We start from the raw sequence: 25,894 nt of genomic DNA, 5'->3' as shown, positions 1-25,894 counted from the left end.
GCCGCATAACTAACAACCAACCATGTGAATATATTGAAAAAAAAAACTCTAGGCAACCATGTGAATATATTGAACTCTAGTAAAAAAAACCTGAAGCTAAGCTAAGCTCCTTCCTGAAGACCATCTCAATAATCCCTTCTACCCCATTTCCATTCTTATATGTCAGAAGCTGACACCTAGAAACACTTTCTACAAGAGAACCCAGGGGCCACACTAGGAGGGGATTCGGGTAGGAGATTTTCATGTCCTTCCTTGTCCTCCACGACAATCTCTCCAGCCCTATTCCCTGACCCAGCCCTTTATCTGCCCACTCACAGGTTCCCCTCCTCCTACATTTTCACTCATGGGAGATTCCACTACTTGGTGCAGACCCAAGTCCCTTTAGATCTTTTATTCTTTTCTCTCTAGACATATTCATTGTATTACTACAGCCTACTTGCAGGAGCCTTACATCTCCAACTTCCTGGGAGTCCTGCCTCTTTGTGTGGGCCTGATTCTACTAGCTTTCTCCCATATCCTCTTCTCCTTGTCTCCTACCTCATTTCTATTCCCATCTGCCACTCACTAATCTGCAGACATACCTCCTAGCAGGTAACCTTCAACTACTACACTTTCCTAAGATCCAGAGATATCTGCAGTAATCAAAGAATAGAACACCTAACAACAAAGAAAAGACCTAGAATCATCTCAACCATCGTAACTCAAGATGCCTAAGACATCAGCACAACATTAACAACCAAGAACAATATGCTTCCATTAGAACCTAGTAACCCCGCTACAGTAGGCCCTGAGAAATGTGATGTAGGTGAGGCCCAAGGCAATGACCTTAAGATAACAACCATGTATATATGTTCAAGCACCTTGCAGATGATATGAACAAAGATGATACGATTCTTTGGTGAAGTCTGTGAGAACACAGAACATTGAATGAAATAATGAAAACGATCCAAGATATGACAGAAGAATTTAACAAGGAAACTGAATCATTAGTGAAAATCCAAACTGAAATAAAACTGGAAATGAAAATTGTAAGAAGGCAAACAAAATCTAAGGGATAAGCCTCGCCAACAGGTTGCAAGACATGGATGAGAATAACTCAGACAGCGAAGACAAGGTAGAAGAGATGGACATCTCAGACCAAGGAAAATTTAAATCTTACCAAAAAAAAAAATCCAGACACAAAACATCCAGGAAATCTGAACACTATTACCAAATATCCAAATAACAGAAATAGAGGAGAAAAAGAGACCCAGGTAAAAAAAAACCACAGAAAGTATTTTTAACAAAATCATAAAAGAAAATTTCCTCAATCTAAAAAAGGAGATGCCTATCAAAGTATTAGAAACATACAATACACAAAATAGACTGGACTAGAAAAGAAATTACCCACAGCCCATGAGATGATTTATATATGCTTGGCCCAAGAAGGTGTGGAGGAAGTGTGTCACTGGGAGTGTGGGCTTTAAGACTCTAGTCCTAGCTGCCAGAAAGTCAGTCTTGTCCTAGCAGCCTTCAGATGAAGAAGTAGAACTCTCAGCTCCTCCTGCTCCATGCCTGCCTGGATACTGCTGTGATCTGGCCTTGATGATAATGGACTGAACCTCTGAACCCGTAAGCCAGCCTCAATTAAATGTTGTCCTTAAAAGAGTTGCCTTACTTGTCTTTCACTTTTTACCATGTTCTGGTGTTCTTGACAGCTGCTGTTGCTATGCCACTGAGCTCCAGAGCCATGACACAAAATAAATCTCTCTGCTGTTCATAAACTAAAAGAGAGAGAGAAGAGAAGAGAAGAGAAGAGAAGAGAAGAGAAGAGAAGAGAAGAGAGAAGAGACAGAGAGAGAATTGCCTTGGTCATGGTGTCTGTTCACAGCAGTAAAACCCTAACTAAGACAGCACATGATATTCAAATAACTAAACATATAGAACAAAGAAGGAATATTAAAAGCTTAAGGGAAAATAACATGTGTAACATGGAGACAGGCCTATTAGAATAACACCTGACTTCTCAACAGAGACTCTGGAAGCCAGAAGAGCTGGTGCAGATAATTCTACAAACTCTGAGAGACCATAGATGTCAGCCAAGACAACAATACTAAGCAAACCTATTGACCACAATTAACAGGGAACGAAATATATAGTCCATAACAACAGTCTCTAGACTTTGGTTCTTACACTCACATGTAAGTATAATTTTCAGTCTTTATCTAGGAAAATTCTCTTTGAAACAGATGGAGACTAGCACAGAAAACCACAACCAGTCAAAATTCCATGCTGTGGAGTCCAGTTCCAATGGATTCATCTAAAAAATACACTCCTGTATCTAAGGTTCAGGGAAGATGGGGAAGATGGGGCAGAAAGAGTGTAAGAGCCCATGGGTCAGGGAGGTTGCTGTGAGACTGTGTCTCCTAACAATATCAGAAACTACACTCATAAAGTCTCACAAACATTGCAGCCAAATATGAGCTGAGCAAGAATGACACCAGTGGGCATGCCAAAGTGGACAGGTTGGTTGTCCAGTGCCAAATGGTCATCCCTGAAAACGTACATATAAGTAGCATTATACGGAGGGGTTATACTTAGGAATATATATGTGTATATGCATATGTATACTTAGGAATATGTATTGTCTATGCATATGCCTTATACACACACACACACACACACACACATATATATATACATATATATGTATATATATGCAGTACTAATTAGGGAGAGTGCCCTCTAGCATGCGGGATCTGTCTCCCAAGGAGAATAGAGTTCTGCTGTGGTTTGAATGAGACATGTCACCCATGGGCCCATGTGTTTGAACACGTGGCTGCCAGCTGATGGCACTGTTTAGGAAAGTTCTAGAATGTCTAGGAAGTGGAGACTTAATGGAGGAAGTGTTTCACTGGGGGTGGGTTTAGAGGCTCTAGAGCCTGATACTTTATGCCCCCGGAACTGTAAACCAAAATGAACCCATTCTCCCTTAAGTTGCTTTAGCTAGAGTATTTTATTTATCACTTTAGCAACAGGAAAAAAGAGTAAGACAAGCCCCAAGCTTTCCTTTAATAATATATTTGGCTGAAAAAAAACTAAACACAAAACTCTCTCTGTGACTCCATTTCCTTAGGAATGCTGTTAGCAACTCCTTAGCTTATGTAGTGTACTGAAAACAAATTAGCTGCACAGAACTTGACACGGTAACTGCTTTAACCAGTGAGTGCTAGAAATTTCTTCTCTTATATTATCCCTATGAACCTACATCTCTCTCTCTCTCTCTGAGGGAAAGCATTCACTGTCCTCTACAATTCCCTTTTTATTTTAGCACCAAGCACCACTTCACCACTTAGCAATCCCTGAGTAAAGGCTTTGTAACAAATCATACCTCAAAATCTCTAGCCTTTATTCTTATTATCTCTAGTCCTGCTTTTAGGCCAGCCTGGGCTCTGCTGAATGAACTCTGCTCTGACTTCGGCTCTGCTGGACTCATTTCTAGCCTGTGTGTTGCATCTTGTGGGTGTTTTATTATTCTGGGATGGACTTCTGGGGCATATTTTCATGGCAATGCCAGAAGAACATATTGCAAGCCTCCCTTAAATGGCGCTCTTCAATATTCCATAGGTTGAAGGGAATTACACAGCCAAGTCCAGCAACAGGCTGAACTGCTTATAATGGAAGGATGACGGGTCTCAAGGGAAAGCATGGTGAGAAGCTCTGAAGACTCAGATAGGAAAGCAAGAACGCTGTACCTTTCGCTGTACAGCATCTGTTTTTATCCAGAGCACGTTTCCTGCCACTGTCGTGTAGACTCCGGAAGAGTAGGGATATTATTCACTCTGTGTACCAAACTGAGGTTGGTTAATTCTGTTGTCGTTCGGCCTGTGAGCATCACTTTAGTGAAGTTGGCAAGATTCTGGGGCTTTCTCTTACAACAAATAGTTTGACTTTTCCCAGTAGGAAGACACAGGACCAAACAGAAAGATCTGGAAGGAAAGGTCAGGGCATTAACTATGAAGAATATGATGTAACAGTTTTGTCCTTGGTATCTAGAGGACAGCCTTCAGCAGGCGTCTGTTGACTGACTGAATGAGCAAATGAGCCAAAGAAGAACACCAATAACTGTAACCAAGACCTAAGAGCTTTGTGGTGCAGCTTCTAAGAAGTTGTGAGCTGTAGAGGGGAGGGGAGAGGAGGAAAAGGCCAGAAGTTGCAAGTGGGTCTCCCTTGATGACGTAGGAAGCCACACTGAAGGTGAAAGCTACAATACAGTAAAATCCCATGACCCATGGCTTTATAAACCACTTGTGGTAAGAGAAAACTCTAGAATCTTGCCAACCTTATTAAAGTGGTTCTCACAAGCTGAACAACAACACAATTAACAAATCTTGGTTTGGTACGCAGAACTTTATACCTGGGATTGAAAATGTTGAGTCAGGCCTACTTTTAAATAGGCTTTCTTTGGCTTCTTCAAACAATGGCACCATGAAAAGAAAGAACCCTAAAAATATAAATTCGCGACAATTTAGCAAATGGAAGGACAATGAAAAGTCTAATAATAAACTTGAGACAGACTAAATACTACATAATTAGCACTCTTGAGCCAAAGGCAGAAGAAAAACATGTAATTAAGTCTGAATAGTTTAGGAAGAAATAAAAATGGTTCAATGATAGCTAAATCAACGAGAATGAAAAAGGTTATAAAGGGAAATGTCCAGTTGACTTCCCCAGTGGGAAGACACAGAACCAAATAGAAATAGCTGGAAGGAAAGGAGGAGACTTTTACTACTGAGACTATGATGTAGCAGGTGCTTCTTCTGGAAGACCCCATAGAAGAGGAATTATTCTATACTGGGTAGAAATAAAGAAGCAAAAATCCAGTCACACATTCATTCCCTTCTTCCTTAGCACAGTGCTGGAGAGGAAGAACTTTTTGATGTATGACTGAGGTATGAGCAACTTGGCTCATAGCTGGCACAGTTATGGCCTGTGGAGGAAGACCCTGTCAAAGCCAAACTAGAGATAAAGTCTAAGCCCTTTGTGTAACGTAAGATGCAGGACCATCTGCATTTTCACAAAGATGGTGGTACCATAGTCTCCCATCCCTGTAGGAAACCCTGGTCCTAGACTGCCAATCTCTAGTTTCTCTCTAACTCCTTCTTTTACGTTTGGAAGCAGACTCAAATAGGTTAAAGCACACTGTGATCTAAAGATATTCATGTGTCAATTAACAAGGATGGAGATGTGTTCTGAGAAATGTGTCCTCAAGTGATTTCATACTTGTGTGGGAATTGCAGAGCACAGGTCTAGCAGTGTATTGTAATGGCATGAAAGCTATCGTATAGGTAATAGACAACTACAACCATCTGATTATTGATATGGATGCCAAAAATACACCCTCAAGAAGGTAACCTATCAAAAAAGTGGTGCTAGAAAAACTGGATACCCACACATACAAGAATGAAATCAGGTCTCTATCCCTCATCCTACACAAAAATCAACTCTAAATGGATCAAGGCTTTAAGGTAAGAGCACAAACTGTAGATAGTTAATAGCATGATTCCTAGTATTGTAAGGTCCTCTTAGAGAACCATGTAAGAAAAGTACTTCAAAATGTAAGTATAGGCCAAGACTTTATCAATACGATTTTAGCTGCTCAGAAAATAAGGCTGTCCATTGATAAAGTATACTTCATGAAACCAAAATGCTTTTAAAAACAAAACAAAGAGCTGAGTGAGAAGATCACCTGTACCATGGATGAAACTCTTTGTTACCTAGACATCTAACAGAAGACTAATATCCTTAACACACAAGGAACTAAAGTATATTAAATGACAAGAAAACAAAATAGAGGTCTCTAAGACATATCTCAAAAATGTTCACCATCCTTAGCAATTACAGTCATGTAAATCAATATGACATTATATATTTCATCTTACCCTAGCCTGACAAAGATGCTTAAAACTACCCACAACAAATGCTGAAGAGGGTGTAGGGAAAGAGGCCCCTCATTCACCATTGTTGGAATTACAAACCAGTCCAGCTACTGTGGACATCACTATGGGAAATCCTCAAAGAGCTACAAATAAAGCTACGATATGACCCAGCTGTACCATTCCTTAGCACATACCCAAAGGACTGGACATTTGACTCCACTGTATTTGATGAGCTATGTTTATTGACACTCTATGACAACAATTAAGAAATGGAAGTAACCTAAATATCTTCAACCAGCGAATGCATAATGAAAAGTTGAGACATATACACATGGAATGCTCTTCAGCTGTAAAGAAAAATAAAAATCATGAACTTTGTAGCTAAATGGATGGAAGTGGAGATATCATATAAGGGGATAACTTAGAGCATGAAAGACAATTGCTTCACGTTCTCTTCATCTGAGACTCATAGCTATAAATCTTCAGATGTAAGCTCTTATCCTGTAATAATTGCAGAAACCAGGAAAGGAAACATAGGTCATTGCAGAGAGGAAAGCAATGTAGAGTGGAATGGCTGGGTACAAGGGATGTGACTGGGGAAATGGGAAAAGGAGGTGAGTCTAATGAGGAAGAGGAAGAAGATAAATACAGAAGAAGGAGGGATAAAATAACAGTGAGGATATCTGAAAGTCATGAGGAATCATACTATTAACTATCTACCTATAATACATGTAAGTTGGTGTATAAACATAGATTTGAAATTTAAGTGAAAAATTTCCCCCCTGGGATGACAATGTTCCCTCCAAGAGCCAAGCATTAACAAAAACCAAGCAAACAAACAAAACAAAAACAAACAAACAAAAACAGCAGTGGATATGAGAAGCCCAATTTGAGTTTTGGTCAGTGTTGTCCAAGAAACTCTTGAAACATTACAGGCCATTTCTATTATCTTTCCTTGTCCCTCAAGGGTAGAAGGTAAGTCCCTACTGATGAAGATATCATGCACTGCAGACACAGGGCCAAGAGACCCATGAGCCAGAACTAATCTGAAAGCCTCTTCCCCAGGACTAACTCTTATGGTACTAGAAGGTGCCGTTCAAGCTTCCAGAGGAGGGAAGCAACCAATAGTCATGGCTGGTGATGATACCTATGAGCCCCCACCTTCACTGGTGTGGCACAATAACCCTAAAGGTGAGTAGTGGTATGCGTACCCTGGTGGTAAACAACAGCTCTCTAATTGGATTTAAGACCCTCCCAACAAGACGGAAAACAAATAAATTGATACCAGAAATATAGCCAATTACACATGACTTGGAAGAGAACTTGCAACCTCTAATTTACTAAACCACCATAATCTCTAATTATATTCTGTATATTTGTCCCTATATTTACAGGTAAGGAAAATATACAAATTTTAAATAAATATTTTTAGAGTCTTCAGCATTTCCTTTGGCATCAGGAAAATACAAATTAATCTGAGATTCCAACTGACCCAAGACAGAATGGATGAAGGACAAATGGTAGGAAAGATGTGGGAAAGGGGGAACTCTTATTCATTATCAGTGAGTTTAAACCAGTGTCCTACTAAGTAAATCAGTGTGAAGGCTTCTCAAAAAAATTAAAAATAGAACTACCATATAACCCAGGTATACCACTCAGGAATGCACACAGAAGACCCAATGTTTTCTCACAGGCATGCCTACACACAGACGTTTTTATTAAAGTTGTATTCACAATAACTAGGAAATAAAATCAGCCAAAATGTCCATCAAGTAATGAATGAAAAATAAAAATAGCAAACTGTATATGTAATGTGATTTTATTCAGCCATAAAGAAGTGAAATCATGGGCTGGAGAGACGGCTCAGTGGTTAGGAGCACTGACTGCTCTGCCAGGGGTCCTGAGTTCAAATCCCAGCACCACCTGGTGGCTCACAACCATCTGTAATGAGACCTGATGTCTTCTTCTGTTGTGTTTGAAGACAGCTACAGTGTGTGTGTTTGTGTGTGTGTATGTGTGTGTGTTTGTGTTTGTGTGTGTGTGTGTGTGTGTGTGTGTGTGTGTGTAGAATCATGGGATATAAGAAAACAGATATAACTAGAAAACATACTACTTTAGTATCTTAGGCTCAGGAAGACAAACTCCATGTTCTTTCTCATCTGCAGATCCTGGATTCCAACATTCACATGTACACATATGGAATTCATAAGCAAATGGATGGTACTGGAAAATATCATCCTGAGTGAGATAACCCAATCACAAAAAAAACACACATGGTACGCACTCACTGATAAGTCGATATCAGTCCAAAAGCTCAAGTTATCCAAGATACAATCCACAGGCCTCATGAAGCTCAAGAAGGATGACCAAAGTGCAGATGCTTCAGTCCTTCTTAAAAATATTCATAGGAGAAGATATGGAGACAAAGTTTGGAGCAGAGACTGAAGGAACAGTCATTCAGAGCCTGCCCCACCTGGGGATCCAGCCCATAAACATACAGTCAGCAAACCTAGACAATATTGCTGAAGCCAAGAAGTGCATGCTGACAGGAGCCTGATATAGCTGTCTCCTGAGAGGTTCAGCCAGAGTGTGACAAATACAGAGGCGAATGTTAGCAGCCAAACAAACTGAGAATGGGGTCCCCATTGGAAGAGTTAGAAAAATGATTGAAGGAGCTGAAGGGGCATGCAACCCCATAAGACCAACAATACCAACCAATCAGAGCCCTCACGGACTAAACCACCACCCAAAGACTACACATGGACAGACTCATGGCTCCAGATGCATATGTAGCAGAGGATGGCCTTGTTGAGCATCAATGGGAGGAGAAGCCCATAGTCCTGCCAAGGCTGGATCCCTTGGTGTAGGGGAATGTCAGGGTGGGGAGGTGGGTGGGTGGGAGAACACCCTCATAGAAGAAGGGGAGGTGAGAGAGGGGGTTTATGGATGGGAAATCAGGAATGGGGATAACATTTGAAATGTAAATAAAAGTACCAAAGAAAGAAAGAAAGAAAGAAAGAAAGAAAGAAGAAAGGGAGGGAGGGAGGGAGGGAGGGAGGGAGGGAGGGAGGAAGGAAGGAAGGAAGGAAGGAAGGAAGGAAGGAAGGAAGGAAGGAAGGAAGGAAGAGAGAAAGAAAGGAAGAAAGAAAGAGACCTCAGTGCATGGATAAACGCAATAAAATGCAGATGATATGAAAATGGAAAAGGAGATCCTGGAAGTGGGCGGGCGACGGCGGCTGCGCGCGGAGGAGGGGAGGAGGTGCCCGGCGGCCGCTTCCCGCCCCCGAGCGGAGCCGGTGCGGAGGGAGCCGGTACGGAGCGAAGCCTAGGCGGCTGGGCGGCCGCCGCGCTCCCGCCATGGCCCGGAACACACTGTCCTCACGCTTCCGCCGAGTGGATATCGACGAATTTGACGAGAACAAATTCGTAGACGAGCACGAAGAGGCGGCGGCGGCGTCGGGCGAGCCAGGCCCCGACCCCTGCGAGGTAGACGGGCTCCTGCGGCAAGGGGACATGCTTCGGGCATTCCATGCAGCCTTGCGGAACTCTCCAATCAACACCAAGAATCAAGCTGTGAAGGAACGAGCCCAGGGTATAGTCCTGAAAGTACTCACAAACTTCAAGAGCAGCGAGATTGAGCAGGCTGTGCAGTCACTGGACAGGAATGGCATTGACTTGCTAATGAAGTACATTTATAAAGGGTTTGAGAAGCCCACAGAAAATAGCAGTGCAGTGTTACTCCAGTGGCATGAAAAGGCTTTAGCTGTTGGAGGACTAGGCTCCATTATAAGAGTTCTTACAGCAAGAAAGACTGTTTAAAAAAAAAAGAATCCTGTTACCTTGAGAAGAATTTTGGATGCCCAGGCTAGTGAAGAAGGGACTGACAATGGACCATCTTCCTAGAACTCCCAACTAAATACTTCAGGACACATCTGCTGGAATGTATTTTACTTTTGAGGTGGAGGGAGAAATTGTCTTATTGATTCCTAAATTCTTTGCAGGACCAGAGTGTCTGCCTTTGTCTACAGAGTAACACAGAACCAACACTTGACTATCTGGCTGACTGGCCAGATTATGTGAGGTGTACCTGTGAGCACTGTCTGTTTGGAATGGGGAGGGACTATTTGGGCAGGTGCAGACCCAAGGGCTGTGGTGAAAAGGAGAGCTTGGGTTCTGAAGTGGAGAAAACCTGATGAGAGTTTGTACAGACATCCTGTCTTCTCAGAGAAGGCAGGCTCTCTTGGGTCCATTGTAAAGTGCCTGCTGCATCAATAAAGCTCTTGGCTTATTAGTCTAAAAAAAAAATGGAAAAGGAAAGGAAATGCTAGGTGTGAAACTTTTAAGCAGAGGTGGAGAAGAGAGAGGTTGTAGAGAATCAACCAGTAATAAAGATATATAGAGAAGCCATGAAAACAAGCAGAGAGAGAGAGAGAGAGAGAGAGAGAGAGAGAGAGAGAGAGAGAGAAAGAGGAAAAGAAAGAGAGAAAGAAAGAAAAGTTTCTTTTTGACACAGGTGTTGAGTACTACAGAGACTCATAACGGGAAATAAACACTCATTGGGATCAACACATTATATATGTGGAACAAAATACAGTATTATGCATAATATGCTCACAATAAGGAAGAACAATGAAAATTGAAAAAATACAGTAGATGATAACTCTATTTACTGCTTGCAAGTACCATACAAAAATGATCCATTGGAAAGTCATTAGGGCTCAGCCCTAAACTTAGCATTCATATCAGCCTCTCCCAGGCTCAGGAACCATCTCAGATGAGGAGGCAGAAAAAAATGTAAGCATGGTATAGTCATGGTATTTATATTATATTTATATTCTATTACCTGCAGAAGATCAGGGCAAGGATAGATTCACTGATACTTCATCACTGAGTAAAGAAGCACGAGGTTCTAACCCTGTACCTGAGGAACTGTGGGCTGTTATTGATTACTGGGGATGGAGAGACATTTTCTCCAGTGGTGTAGTTACTGGTAAGTTGCCCATGCTCCTGTTAATAGCCCCTCATGGATGCTCCCGTGGTTGGATCTAAATGAACTTGTCAGATGAAATGTCTCAATGAAACATTATTCTTTATAAGTAATTTATACTTTAAAAGGAAGGACAAGAAGACAAAGACAGCCCGAAGGATTATAACTCATTACCTTGCAAGTGTTACATAAAAATTTCTCCAGAAAATTATTAGTTAGCATAGCCCTAGTTTACCAGCAAGCCACAGACAGTACTAACATAATTTTCTAAATAAAAGATTTGTGTCAACTTCCATTGTAACATTTGTGTAGATTTTTGTCAGCTTTTATTGCATTTCTGTAAAGGGGTTTGATTCCACACATAAAAGAAGTTCTTAATTGTATACAAGCTAAACACACACACACACACACACACACACACACACACACACACACAGAGAGAGAGAGAGAGAGAGAGAGAGAGAGAGAGAGAAAGAGAGACAGAGAGACAGAGACAGAGACAGAGACAGAAACAGAGAGACAGAGACACAGAAATAGAGACAGAGAGACAGAGAACCTAAAAGTTTAATATTACTATACTCTTCATATTCTGCCCTTGAACTGTTGTCAAGGATACTCCAGCTGAAATATTTTCAACTTGATTTCTGAGAAGCTGGCGCCATCTCCTACTTTCTGAGCAGACTTGGAAGCCCTGTCATCACTTGAAGGACACTTGTTAATTGCTGCTGTGGGGCTCAGCAATGGCGCTCTCTGCCCACTTTGGTTACTCAAACTGGAATCAAGGTCTCAATGTGCTGGGCCTTGGGCCAGCATTTGCAGGCACCATTCCATTTACTTCCCACAGTAATGTCTTGGAGTCTAAAAAGGCAAGTCCCCTAAAGTCACATACTCTAGCTAATACTGCCCCCTTTGACACAGAATTCTGGTCTGCTTGAGGCCAAAACCTATGTTTCTTTCTTTATTAAAACTTTCATTTCTACATCTTTGACATTTAAGTTCTCTTGTCTGGGTCCTAGAAATAACATGAAGAGCCATTTAGAAAGATACATGACATTGATCTATGACTTCTGTACACACACGCATACCCAGAAATGTACTCTCTACATACACACATGCCACAAGCATGCATACACACACACACACACACACACACACACACACACACACACACTTTAGATAAATATTGGGATGTTTAAAGTATTCATAGATGAAATGACATGTTGGGAATAGGAGACTTGCTTCAAGATAATTTGAGGTGGGACAATCAGGAAGCCCTTTAGTCGTAACAATACCATCACGAACTGATAATTATTGAAGCTAAGTGAGGAATACGTAATTGGGCATTCATTCAGTACCACAGAAATGTAAAGGAAGACTTATCTTAACATGCCTTGCCAGAACTCTACCTACTCATTGAGCTGTGCAAGATGGTTCTTGCTTCAGATCTCTGGTACAGACTAAGGTTTGTCTCCAATCCTCACACCAATGTTCTACAGTGTCACTCTTAAATGGCCCCCAGAGACTCAGGCTTAGAACCCTTGTTCTTTAGCTATTCGGTGGTATTCTAGGAGTCTACGTGATCTTCAGAAAGTGCTATCTAGCTGGAAGAAATGGGTTAATAAGAGCCGGCCTTTGAAATTGATATCTGGCTCCTGGTTCCTTGCACTCTGATTTTTGTCTGCCACATGTTCTCTTCTCCATGAAATCCTGACCTGACCATGTGCGTAGGACCAGTCAAGCAGATGTACAATGAAATTCTCTGGATCCATGAGTCAAATGGACTTATCCCCCCTAGGTTGGTTTGGTATTTTGTTTTCTTTGTATCGCCTATAGGTAAATTGTCTGCATGGAAATCTGTGAACCAAGGGCATGCCTTGTGCATGAAGAGGCCAAAAGAGGGTGTTGAGTCCCCTAGAACTGAAGTATCAGATTGTTGTGAACTGTCACATGGGTGCCGGTTTAATTGCGAGCTTTTGAAGAGTTGGTTTCATGACCTAGAATGCTGGCATGCTATAGGCAGAACTACATGGGCATTTTGGGAGGAGGGTGGAATCTCTAAGACTAGACTGCAATGAAGAGGTAGGCAGTAGGGCAAGACTCATAAGACTTTACACGGGAACAACTGCATTGGTAACTGCGCTAGCAGCCTTTCACGATATATTCTGGGAAAGGATTTTTATAGGTTTTGCTAGTGTCTTTAAATTTTGATTGAGACTGACTCTAAAAGCAAGGGGCTAATTTATTTGGTGGAGAAAATGTTAAAGTAGCATAGCATTTGGCCTGTGGCATTATTTTTGGCTGCTTTCCTCCAGGTTTTTCAGTGAGTCTTGGGAGTTAAAGGCAGAACAGGAAGATGAAAAAAAATTGGATTTGGCCATAAAATGAGCCCGTAACATGGAGAGCAAGAAGGTTTTAGTTGTTAAGGAGATTAATAACGGTAAAGAGAAGCGGATACTTAACACTGGGACAGTATGAAACATGCCTTGACAGCAGCTCATAAAGGAGCATGCCGGAATTCTATAACACTGTCTATACCTGCTCAGACTCACACATTGCTATTTCCATCACATTCTTTTATTGAGGCAGTCACAAAGATTAAAAAAAAAAAAACTATTATTGCAGGGGTGTGGGCTATGACTTGAATCTGTGCTCCAAATTCACGTGTCAGAGATTTATGCCCAAATTCATGTTAATAGTATTTCAGGGTGGAGTTTTTGGAGCCAAATGAGATGAAATAAAGACACGAGAACGGGCTCCCGTGATGGCATGAAGGGTTTGGTAAAAAGTAGAAGACCCTAGTTCTGTGCTTGCTCTGCCTTTCCATATGATGTCATGCACGATGGCGGGATACAGCATGAGGTCCTGACTAGATATCAGACAGATATTATAACTATGTACTTAGAATCCCCAGCACCCCACATGGTAATCCAAATAAACTCTTTTGTAAATTCTCTGGTGTTTGGGTATTTTGTTACAGTTCACAGGGAATGAACTAAAAGTACGTGTCAAAGCATATGCACTATGCACTTTTAAAGTAATCACAGTCTGTGTGTTTAATATTTCCAAGACACACACACACACACACACACACACACACACACACACACTACAAAAGGCTAATTGGGAAAAAATTATTTTACTTCTCTAAATTACTTTAAATCAAAGTAACATAAAGCCTTTGCAGTCACTTTGGAGGAGAGGGTTATCTTTCCTGAATAGTTTACAGTAAATAAACATCAGCATAGAGTGTGGGGAGTCCAGAATGATGGTGCGTACCCATAACCAGGATGCCGAAGCAGGAGGAAGACAACTCAAAGCCAGCCCGGGCTGTGCAGTAGCTGCCTTGGCATTCATGACAAGTCTCTGTCCCTAAAGATAAACAAAACAAAATAGAAATGGGGTGTGGGGAAACACAAATGTCTACTCCTTCAGTTCTCTCTTTATTTCATTTTTTATGTCTGGAGCCTGTAAATATTTGCTGGCACATATTTGCATTTGATTTACAAGGAAAGTTAAAATTTTGTTGTTTAGAGACAGTCAGTTGAACGTAGCATAGGAAAACAGCAAGAGTGACTGGCAGGGGGAGGTGGGAGGTTCTATAGTGCAGTGGCCACTCTGCCCTCCTCTGGTAGCCACAGAGGCAATGAATGATAGGACATCATAGTGGCCATGTGATGTCTGTGAGATCTTTTCTGTGGGCCTTTTAGCCATGCTGTAGGGCAGTCCTCTCTTCCTTGAGGTTGAATGTGACAGAGTCAGGATTGGCTGATTGCTCTGAGGCATATGCTTCTGGGCTATAAGTACATAAGGGCAGTGAGACTTGCCCTGACTTCACTTCTTGGCTTGTACGGTAGTCTTCTCTTTATTGCACATATCCAATGTGTGAAGTCCATGGAAAGAAAAGACTCTTAAAGAATCCTTGGCAAACGTGGAATGCATGCCACAAATGATCATTGCCACTCTGTGTCGTCTGCCGTAACAGCATCACCTGGGCCTTCATGACCAGTGCAGTGGGCTGCACTTGGGGGTTTGGTCAGATCTCAACGAATGCTAGCTTAGGGAATTGGGCAGTATGACATCCAGTGAGCAAAATGCACACATTAATGTCTCCAATAAGCTACAGAAAGTATGTAGGAGACTTTAGTAAAGGACATGTGGGGAGCAGCTAGCACATAGTAGGTACTCAGGAAAAAAGTCGTATTCTGATTTGCTAGCTGCCTACAAGCCCTCATCTTCATATGGATCCACGTGGCTGGATCATATGCCTCAGTGGTTAGTCTGATATGACAACATACTGTAGATTGACCCAATTAAAACAACAGGAGTCCATTCTTCACAGTTCTTGGCCAGGAAGCGTGAGGTCAGGGTACCGGTATTGCTGAGTCATGATGAGAGTTCTCGTCTGGTCATAAACCTCTTTTTCTGTCACCACACAGCAAAAGTTCTTGGTGATTCCCCATTAAGGACTCTAATTCTATTTGTGAGGCTTCCATGCTTGCAACCTGCTCAGTTTCCAAAGGTCCCACATCCTAATAATACACAGGGGAAGGAGGTTCACCATCAGGATAGTTGGAAAACACAAATGTTGAATCATTGTCTCTAAGGGGCCTGCTGCTCTATTCCATGACAGATTGAGGAGTGACTTGCAGTCACAGCTGTGGAGTAGGACAGGGCCTCTGCAGAAGCCTTGACAATGATGGATCGCTGAGGGAAACCTGAGTGCACAGCTCTGCCTTCTTACTTCTCAGAAGAGCTGTAGGATCATTTCCCTGTCACGAGAGTCATTTATTATGTTCATAAACACTTGGAAGTCTTTGCAAACAAGTACTCAGACTAAGGAGCTGTTCCCCATGAAGCTTCATGGATAAGCATCTGGAAGTTGCCCTGCAGATCTGGAGGAAAGCTACACAAATATGTATTGTGGCTTCAGATTAGTCATTCCCTGTGGCTGTTTTCTTGCTTGCTAATGCGATCAGATCTGCGTAGCTGCCCGTTTCTCAGGGCGGCCTTCTCAGTGGAACTGTTTTTGCTCCTTAATAAATCTTAGGTAAAGCACAGCAGCAGGAAGCCAGAAGAAGGCTTATGCCTCCTCTCAACCTCACGGCAGCATTTCCTTCCAGTGCCTTTCCCAGAAAATTACCCTTCCCCACCTGACTCCTTCAAGCAACCTTGCATACAGTGTCAACATCCCAATCCAGGAAGCTGCATCCTGGTTTTAGTTAATATCAGTACTGGGAGAAGGGTAAGTCCTTGCCATTCATATGACCCGATTCATGGGCCAAAGGCACTGTGGTCCTTGACATGGGTGTGAGCATATTAATAAAATAAATTCATTCAAGTCTTCATCCTCTCCCCACAATTTCCCCTCCCTCTCTTCCTTCTTTTCCTGCTTTCTTTCCTTTAACAATAGCACCCCCAGAATCTTAGCATAGCACTAGATAGCATATGCCATTTTCCCTGCAGGTCAGAATCTAAGTTCTACTAGAACAGATATAAGCAAATTGCATGACATGACCTCAGATAGGGCTAGAGATGTCACTCTTATAAGGTAGAATAGAGCTCTTGCCTAACATGTAGAAAGTCCTGGGTTTGATCTCTTGTGCTGAAAACAAGATAAACGAAAAGCCCCAAATCCCCACAATCTTAAGGGAAGGAGTTGTGGTACACTTGTCTCTGGTGCCTCATTGAACTAGTAAGAAGTGATTTTTGTGCCAGTGACACAGAAGGCAGAATGGGCCAGCATGAATAAGCACCATGTTAGCCATGTTGGTTCTAAATTGGATATACATCAACAAGTATGAGCATGTCTTTCATGTGAGTCACTTTGAGATTGTATTTCTGTGGGTTTTCTTTCAGTCTTTGTATAAATAAACACATGGCTATCACAATTGCTAAAATGAAATAATCTCCATGCTTGGCTGACAAGTTATGACCCTCAGCAACCACCATACATGGTAAACTATACTAGCATGATAAAGGAATATCTTTCTGACCATAAATACATCTTGTAGTTGTGGTAGCACAGGACCTTTGGAATCATTGTCTTTTTGCGATTGCTACCCAGTTTTAGAAACTTTATTTTTATCAGGTAAACTTCCTTTAGTTTTGCTGTTCTCAACTTTCCTTTGATACAGTACTGTTTTGCACAACATGGTAGTGCATACTTGTAGCCCCAGCTCTTGGGAAGAGGTAGCTAGAAGAGGGTCATGAGTCTGGGCTATATGGCATGATCTTTCTGAAGAGATGAAGACTCCTTTATCCATTCATTTTCTAGTGTCCATCTCCTCCTTGTATCCATCCCAAATCAGCTTCCAACCTGTCCCATAGTCAGCTTCTAACTTAAAGCAAGGTATCGCTAGATAACTTCTCATCTATCTCATGTTCTTCCTCCAGTCCATCACATGGTCTCTTTAAGAACATATAGGCATGCACAAGGTTGAGGTATGTAACTGATTTCCCTTGAACTAAATGACCTATCAGCTAAAGGAATGTTTAATGTCATTGTTTGACACCACTGCCAAATGAAACTACTGCGCCATGTGGCAAAATTAAAAACCCAGCTGATTATTAAATATTGAGGTGGTAAATTAAATACCAACTTTCCACAACATAGAATTACCTGGAAAGAGAGTTTCAGCTGAGGATTTATTTTGATCAGTATGGCTTGTGGGAATGTCTGTGAAGGACTGTCTTGACTGTTAATTTATATAGGGAGACTCAGCCCATTGTGGGAGGCACCACTCCCTAGACAGTGTAAGAAATGGTAAAACTAGATGAGAGCAGGAGTGAGCAGACAGCATGTCTTAAGTCAGGTTGTACTGGGCAATAGCCCAAGTCATAAAGAATCAAATAGCCTCATCCTGATTGTTCTGCTCCACCTGCAGATACAATATGCCTGGGTATGGAAAACAACTCAGCTATTCTCACTCAAACCACAAAAATAGCTTTAACTTCCTGGTAGCTCTCTCTCTCTCTCTCTCTCTCTCTCTCTCTCTCTCTCTCTGTGTGTGTGTGTGTGTGTGTGTGTGTGTGTAGCCATCTCAGAAAGGTGATGGCAAGCAAGAGTGAGTTTTCAGGAGATGGCCCACCATTTTGAATGGCTTCTATAGATATGTTCTGAGATGAGGAGTCCTAAGAGACTTCATCCCAGGATTGTTTCTCACTGCTGATATGCCTTTCCTGCCACTATTACATAGTTTAATGGTTTTCTGGGTATTTACCTAACCAGAAAAGACAAAGAACCGGACAGTCCCAATTTCAACAGGCTGGAGATGCTTTATTGGATCAGTGAGGCAGATTTCCTGCAGAATCAATATGAAGATATACTTTCATGTAGTTATGTTGTATAGATGAATTGATGATTTCATAATTCCTGATAATGATTTTATAGAACTCCTAAATTGATACAAGCAATCTTCAGCCACCTATAGAATAAAAGCTGCAAATAGAGCTCTGTAAACCTTCATGTGTCACAGGCTAATTGTACTAGGAAGAAAAGAGAACAGGCTTGGAACAAATTTATGATCAATGAAAACACTCCTTCTAGGTTAGGAATGAGGCCACTACCTGGTAACTAAAGATCATAAACTGGGAATGGGCAATTTATTGTAGGTGCAAGGAAAGAAAATAAATGATGGTCTAGTTTATCTATACAAGATTTCAAAATAATAAGACATAAGGCAGCTGATTTGTCTCTTGATAAATCTGTGTTAACTTAGGACATAAAAATTATTGTTTTAAACTTATAATGAACTTAAGGAGCTAGAAAACAGATTAGGCCCACCACATAGTCAGGTACTAGTCTTAATGGAAAGACATGTAAACAATTCTGCTGAAACTCCTTAAGCTTTATCGACCTATGACATGAACTATTGCCTCAAACTTACTATGAACTTATGGAATGTAAAACTGCTTAGAAAATAGTGTACACTGGCTGGTTTTTGTGTCAACTTGACACAAGGAGGAGTTATCACAGAGAAAGGAGCCTCCCTTGAGGAAATGCCTCCATGAGATCCAGCTGTAAGGCATTTTCTCAATTAGTGATCAAAGGTGGGAGTGCCCATTGTGGGTAGTGCCATCCCTAGGCTGGTGGTCCTGAGTTGTATAAGAGAGCAAGATTAACAAGCCAGTAAATAACAAGCCTTCATGGCCTCTGCATCAGCTCCTGCTTCCTGACCTGATTGAGTTCCAGTCCTAACTCCCTCTGGTGATGAACAGCAATGTGGAAGTGTAATCTGAATAAACCCTTTCCCCACAACTTGCTTCTTTGTTATGATGTTTTGTGCAAGAATAGAAACCCTGACTAAGACACAGTGTGATCAATAATCTTGAGAAGGTTTAAAAACTAATAACAACAAAGTAGCAGTGTAGCGTTTTTCTGCTTAATCCAGTGTGCATATGTCTATGTGTGCTTGATTCTTTCTTACTTTCTTTTTTTTTTCTTTTCTCTTCTTTCTGACCCATGAAGAGTTAATGAACACTGAGCCTCTCATCTGGCTAGCAAGAGGTCCTTATATCTAAGAGAAAAAAAGCCCAAGTAACTAAGTTTCTTAAGGAGTTAATTGCCAGAAGTCATCAACTTTTGCCCTGATCACGGAGGCCATATCTTTTGCTGCCTTCACCCAGAACCTGACTGCCGGGCAAGACACTAGCATGTGTGTCCATCCTAGCCCCTCTAAGGGTGCTCAGCCTACATCCTGAAGAAAGGTTGGGGCTCCTCACTGATCCAATAAAGCAGCTTCATCCTCTTGAGATTGAGTCGGTCTGCTTCTCTGCCTTATTTTCTTTAGAGCATGGATGCATTTATTGTTGCTTTTGACTATGGATGTAGCTGCTTCAAGTTCTTGCCTTGACTTCCTGCAATAATGGACTGGGATCTGCAATTATAAATTGAACAAACTCTTTCCCCCTGAATGGCACTATTAGTCCAGGTCACTTCAATGACAACAACAGAAATGAAACTAGAACAGATCCCATTATGAAGTAATTGTACATTTTGAAGATGTAGGAATGAAATTGTGATACGTTTAAAAAGAACATGTTTTTCTCTTAAAGATACATCCTGAATCCCTGACAAATTAAATGATAGGACTGATTTAATTCAAATAATCCAACAGGTAAGAAGGAAGCAATGGAAAAATTTAAATGAAATAAGTTAGCATTCATAATTAATGAATCTGGATAATAAGTAAGAAGATACTTGTTATACTAGCTTATTTTTGTATATGTTATCTCATTTCCATAGTATAATTTAAAACAAAGCAGAATACAACATTGCCCAAGTGTGTAACGAACCCATTGCCTTCATGGTCAAGTACCAGATCCTCCAAGTGAGGTATCATGCATCGCCATGTCCCACACTGATTTCTCCCTCAAGAACTGCTGTCACCTCTCTATCCACATATATTTCCAGACTGGCCTGACTCTGTTTCTCTGTCAGGCACTGCCTTCAGTGCTGAACTCTGTGACATCCTCACATCTGCTCAGAATATTCTTTGCCCATCTGATCCCATGCAGGTTTATCCCATGATCCTTTTCAGGTCTGTGCACCTTTCCCTGACACATGTCTACCCCATAATACTGCAGGAGAGAATAATATCTTTGTTTCACCTATGCTATGCTTATGGCTAATACCAATGTAAAAGAAGACAGATCATGAGGGAAAAAGCATGATGATGTCTTCAAAACAAATATTTCACAGCACAGAAGCTTTCATAAGAAAATGAAGACCTGAAGAAAGAATATGTATTTCTATGCTAAGGTTGATGATTCCAGCATTTACTGAAGACCAGCTGAGATATCCAGCCTCGTGAACTGAACAACTACTGGATTCTTGGACTCTTGGACTTCATGTTGGTGGTAGATAGTCATATGTATGTGTGATATATATATATATATATATATATATATATATATATATATATATATGTAGCTTGTCTATCCTGGTATCTGTGAGAAACAGAAGCAGTCCTGGATGATGCAATGGACCACCGATTTCCCACAGAAAACACCTCCCTTTCATTAAAGAAAGAGTGAAATTAGGTCACTGCCTGAGAGCCATGGAAGAGAATTGTTATGTTGCAAACAATTATATAAAAGCTGGGTCCCACTGAGAATCAACCCCCTGGGACAGTAAAGAAAGACAAGAGAGAGCTCTGTAAACAGCCAGGTTTGAGGCACCATAGCCCTGCTGAGAGGTCAATATATATATATATATATATATATATATATATATATATATATATATGCACACACATACATGTAGTCATATCTATATATGTTCAATATATAGATATTTATATACATATATAACTTCATATATATCTACATATAGTTTCATCTCTATATATACATATTTCTATATATACATATACAACATATACATATACATACACACATATACATATGTACATATTATATATACATATACATATATACATACATATATACATATATACACACACACATATATATACATATATATATAAAAATTCCTTGGGAAGATATTGTGACCTCTGAGTAGCATTGATCATTGAAAGGGATGGCAGGACCCAATCTGTCTCATTCTGCTTCTCGGTTAAGTCACAACAGAAGTCAGTGACACTATCATTAGAGCACTTCCAAAACGGGGACACCTGACGTCAGCCTTTACCTCTAGGTCCCACAAGTAAAGTAAACTTCTCCTCATGAGCTAATACATATATAAGTCCTGTCTCAATCTCAAAGAACAGATGATAGAAATATCCCTGCTGAGAATTTGTCTTCCCCAAGCAGAAACTGACAACCAACCCTGGTAGGTCTCACTGGCCTGCCTTTCCTATCTTGAGCTCTGTGGAAAGGCAAGACCTCACTCTTCTTCTGTCTATAGAAGAAAGCTTCCAAGCCACAACACTAGAACTGCTTTCCTTACGGAGTCTGAACTGCAGACATCTATGGAGACAGATTTCTCCACAATGGAGAACTTAGTAATAACATAGGGGGAAGCAATTCAGTAGCTTCTCAGTGAGCAGGAGCCAACTCTCCTTGATTATCTGGGGTACTAGACTGCCATCTATTTATGGCTCCTTAAAGATCTTGAACCAACCAGGTTTTATGCATACATAGCTATCTCTTCTGCTCTTCGCACAGAAATGGCACCTAGTAGTAGCCTTGCTGTCCATTTCTTACTTCAGCCTCCTTCCTGATGTGGGATCTCAAGAAAGGAGAAGTGAAATTACATGAACTATATCAAAGGTCAGTGGCTGATGGTGGTGACTGAAGTCTCTTTCTCACTGGTTTGCTCTGAGATATATCCATGGTTCTCATCCTTGGAGCTTACCTGATATGAAAAATCCAGACACTGACCAAGGCAACCTTCATGTTGTGCCAAACCAACCCAATGACCAGGGAAATTTAGAAACGATTATGGATGAAAAAGAAACTTTAATGTAGATCAACCTTCCAGGGACAGGCTCAGATTTAAAATCTTTACTACCAGCAGTCTAGTTCTCAAGACCCATGTGAACGTTTGATGGAGAGGTAAGCTGGACATGGTGGCACCTTTAGCTACGGCACACAGGAAGCTGAGATAGGATGATCTCTGTGAGTTCCAGACTAGCCAGAGCTACAACAGTAATGAGATCTCAGGTAGCTACGGAGTCCATAGCCAAGTGGAAGAGGTAGTAGGGCTGTTCTGACTGAGCACAGACTGCATGCTTCACAGATGTTCTTGCAACAATTCTGTGAGGCGATCATCATAGTCTCTGACTTTTGAGATGACCAAGTAGAGGTTCTACCTTTGGGCAAGGTCCAACTGGAAAGGAGAGACACTGTACATACCTGAGCCTGGGTGTGGCAGAATCCAAAGCCCTCTGTTCCTAGACCGTCATAGCTTCTCATCTTTTTCAGCAGGTTAGAATGAGGCAGTGGAAGTTTAACTTGGACATTCTGGAGTTCAAGTTAATGATTGATGATAGCTTTTTGCCAGTTTGTACAAGAAGCTAATCGAAAGAACTTTATCTTTTTCTCCTATTTACTTTTCCTAAGCTTTGGTGCATATAATCCCTTATCTGTTAGTGATATCAAAATCAGCCATCCAAAAATGAATTGTAAACTTGGGATGGATAATTAATAACCTTCCATGCTCCAATCAGTGCATCTGCTTTTGTGTTAAAAATAAATGCTACGGGGGCTGGGGATTTAGCTCAGTGGTAGAGCGCTTACCTAGGAAGCACAAGGCCCTGGGTTCGGTCCCCAGCTCCGAAAAAAAAGAACCAAAAATAAATAAATAAATAAATAAATGCTACGAATGTTGATTTCATATGTCACTTGCGAGTGAGAGCCTTGGGGCCTCACAAGGGAGTCACGTATATAAGGTCAACTTTAAAAGTGCTTGGGACTGGGTGTCCTAAGGTGGACTGTCTGTCTATCAGAGAACATCAAGGTGAACCCACCTTTAGATTAGCCAGGGCACACCAGGGGTGATTAAAATTAATTTCCTATTCAGAAGAAGCTGGTCATGTTGTCTCTTTGCTTTATAAGTAGCTTGTCTATCCTGGTATCTGTGAGAAACAGAAGCAGTCCTGGATGATGCAGTGGATCACTGATTTCCCACAGAAAACACCTCCCTTTCATTAAAGAAAGAGTGAAATTAGGTCACTGCCTGAGAGCCATGGAAGAGAATTGTTATGTTGCAAACAATTATATAAAAGCCGGGTCCCACTGAGAATCAACCCCCTGGGACAGTAAAGAAAGACAAGAAGAGAGAGCTCTGTAAACAGCCAGGTTTGAGGCAGCATAGCCCTGCTGAGAGGTCAAATTCTTCCTGCGGGTATCTTTGTTCAGTCTCTCCTCTGCTAACTTACCCACATTTCTACAAACAACCCCCTTCTCTGCTTCCCAGGCATTTACAAGGCTCCTGGATAAACAGAGTAATAAGGTGGCCAGTCTCTCGGGACACAAGAGTGCTAAAGAGAATTTGTATTTAAAGTGTGACCCATAGAGGATGTAGGATAGGAGCCACAGTGGACTGTGAGCCTTTGGGAGAAATGATACTAAATATCTACATTGTCACAATGCCCAAAAGATCACCGAGGTATGACACAACCAGAAAAAAGGAATGGAGAATGCTTCATCAGAATTCAAAGCTTTTGAACATCAAAGGACACTATCAAAACAGTAAGAAGACAAATTTGTAGTAATGTTTGCAAGGTATATATCTACCAAGGGATTAATATCTACAAGACTTGATGAATTTCCAAGACTCAACAACAGCAAACACGTTCCTGTTAGAAAATGACCATTGGACTCAGGCATTTCAAGCTTAGAAATGTGTGCGAATGACCAATGCTTACATGGAGAGACTCTCAACTTCCCTGATCGTTAGGTCGTGCAAGGCAAAACCACATGAGACACCACTTCACACTCATGAAAATCATTCCTTAAAACAAAAATGTTGGCAAGGATGTGCCCAAAGTTGTGCACTGTCAGTAGTATAGGAAGTTCCTCAAACAGCCACGCAGTATTATCAAGTAGTTCTAAAAATCCAACTGTGGCTATTAACATAAAAGGATTAAAAGCAAGAATGTCTTTCTAACAAGTATCTGTGCTTTCACATTTCATAGGCCATCTCACATAGTCACAATGGTTAATACAACCTATGTGCTCATGAATGAGGGGACAGACAATCTAGATTTGTACATTCAGTTAGTCCTCTATATCCTTGGGTTCCACAGCCATCTGGTCAATCACAGACTGCAAGCATTCTTTTTTTTTTTTTCTTTTTTCTTTTTTTCGGAGCTGGGGACCGAACCCAGTGCTCTACCACTGAGCTAAATCCCGAACCTCGGACTGCAAGCATTCTTGAATGCCTTGTTTCCCTACCGAATACATTTAGACTTTATTTGTATTGTTTTGGGTATTTTAATCAATGGAGAGAGGATTCAAAGTATATAAGAAAATGAGTATAGATTCTGTGCAAATACTGTACTGTTTTATATAAGGGACTTGAGAATTCTCAAATATATATATATATATATATATATATATATATATATATATATATTCCTGCAAAGATACTGTCTCTCCAAAGGCTGATCAATTAGAATTTCAGCAATTTGGAGAGGTTGGACTATTGCAGATCCTGAGTCTAATGACAATCAGTCTTGGGCTATCATTAGTCCCCTAAAAAGCCACTGCTGATCTACTCCTGTGTTGGATCTAATATTTTATAACTAGTAGATAGAAGCAGACCTAACATCCTGACAAAGAGAACAAAAGCCTTTGGAATATTTGAAATAAAACCCTATTGTTCTCTACCAATCTAAAGTTTAAGAATGGTATCAGACAGCATCTAAGACCAACAGCCGAGTGTTCTACACCTGTCTGTAACTCACCTCTCTGATTTTTCTACCAATATAGTTTTTTTTAATCTTTATTAACTTGAGTATTTCTTATTCACATTTCTATTGTTATTCCCTTTCCTGTTTTCCGGGCCAACATCCCCCTAACCCCTTCCCCTCCGCTTCTATATAGGTGTTCCCCTCCCCATCCTCCCCCATTACCGCCTGCCCCCCAACAATCACGTTCACTGGGGGTTCAGTCTTGGCAGGACCAAGGGCTTCCCCTTCCACTGGTGCTCTTACTAGGCTATTCATTGCCACCTATGCAGTTGGAGCTCAGGGTTAGTCCATGTATAGTCTTTGAGTAGTGGCTTTGTCCCTGGAAGCTCTGGTTTCTTGGCATTGTTGTTCATATGTGGTTTTGAACCCTTCAAGCTCTTCCAGTTCTTTCTCTGACTCCTTTAACGGGGATCCCATTCTCAGTTCAGTGGTTTGCTGCTGGCATTCGCCTATGTATTTGCTGTATTCTGTCTGTGTGTCTCAGGAGCGATCTACATCCGGTTCCTGTCGGCCTGCACTTCTTTGCTTCATCCATCTTATCTAATTGGGTGGCTGTATATGTATGGGCCACATGTGGGGCAGGCTCTGAATGGGTGTTCCTTTTGTCTCTG

General features: G+C 41.2%; 1 protein-coding gene and 1 pseudogene across 1 annotated transcript in view; one reads left to right on the top strand and one right to left on the bottom strand.

The window, feature by feature from the left end:
• The window catches only part of Gpr45 (G protein-coupled receptor 45), an 88,002-nt gene that overhangs the window by 36,142 nt on the left and 25,966 nt on the right, over window positions 1-25,894 (bottom strand). The window lies entirely within an intron of this gene.
• Window positions 9,217-10,214, top strand: Arpc5l-ps1 (actin related protein 2/3 complex, subunit 5-like, pseudogene 1; annotated as a pseudogene).

Source organism: Rattus norvegicus, chromosome 9 (genome assembly GCF_036323735.1).
Source record: "Rattus norvegicus strain BN/NHsdMcwi chromosome 9, GRCr8, whole genome shotgun sequence".
Classification (NCBI taxonomy): domain Eukaryota; kingdom Metazoa; phylum Chordata; class Mammalia; order Rodentia; family Muridae; genus Rattus; species Rattus norvegicus.
Note: the sequence above shows the minus strand (reverse complement) of the source record. Positions and strands in the feature narration are given on the sequence as shown.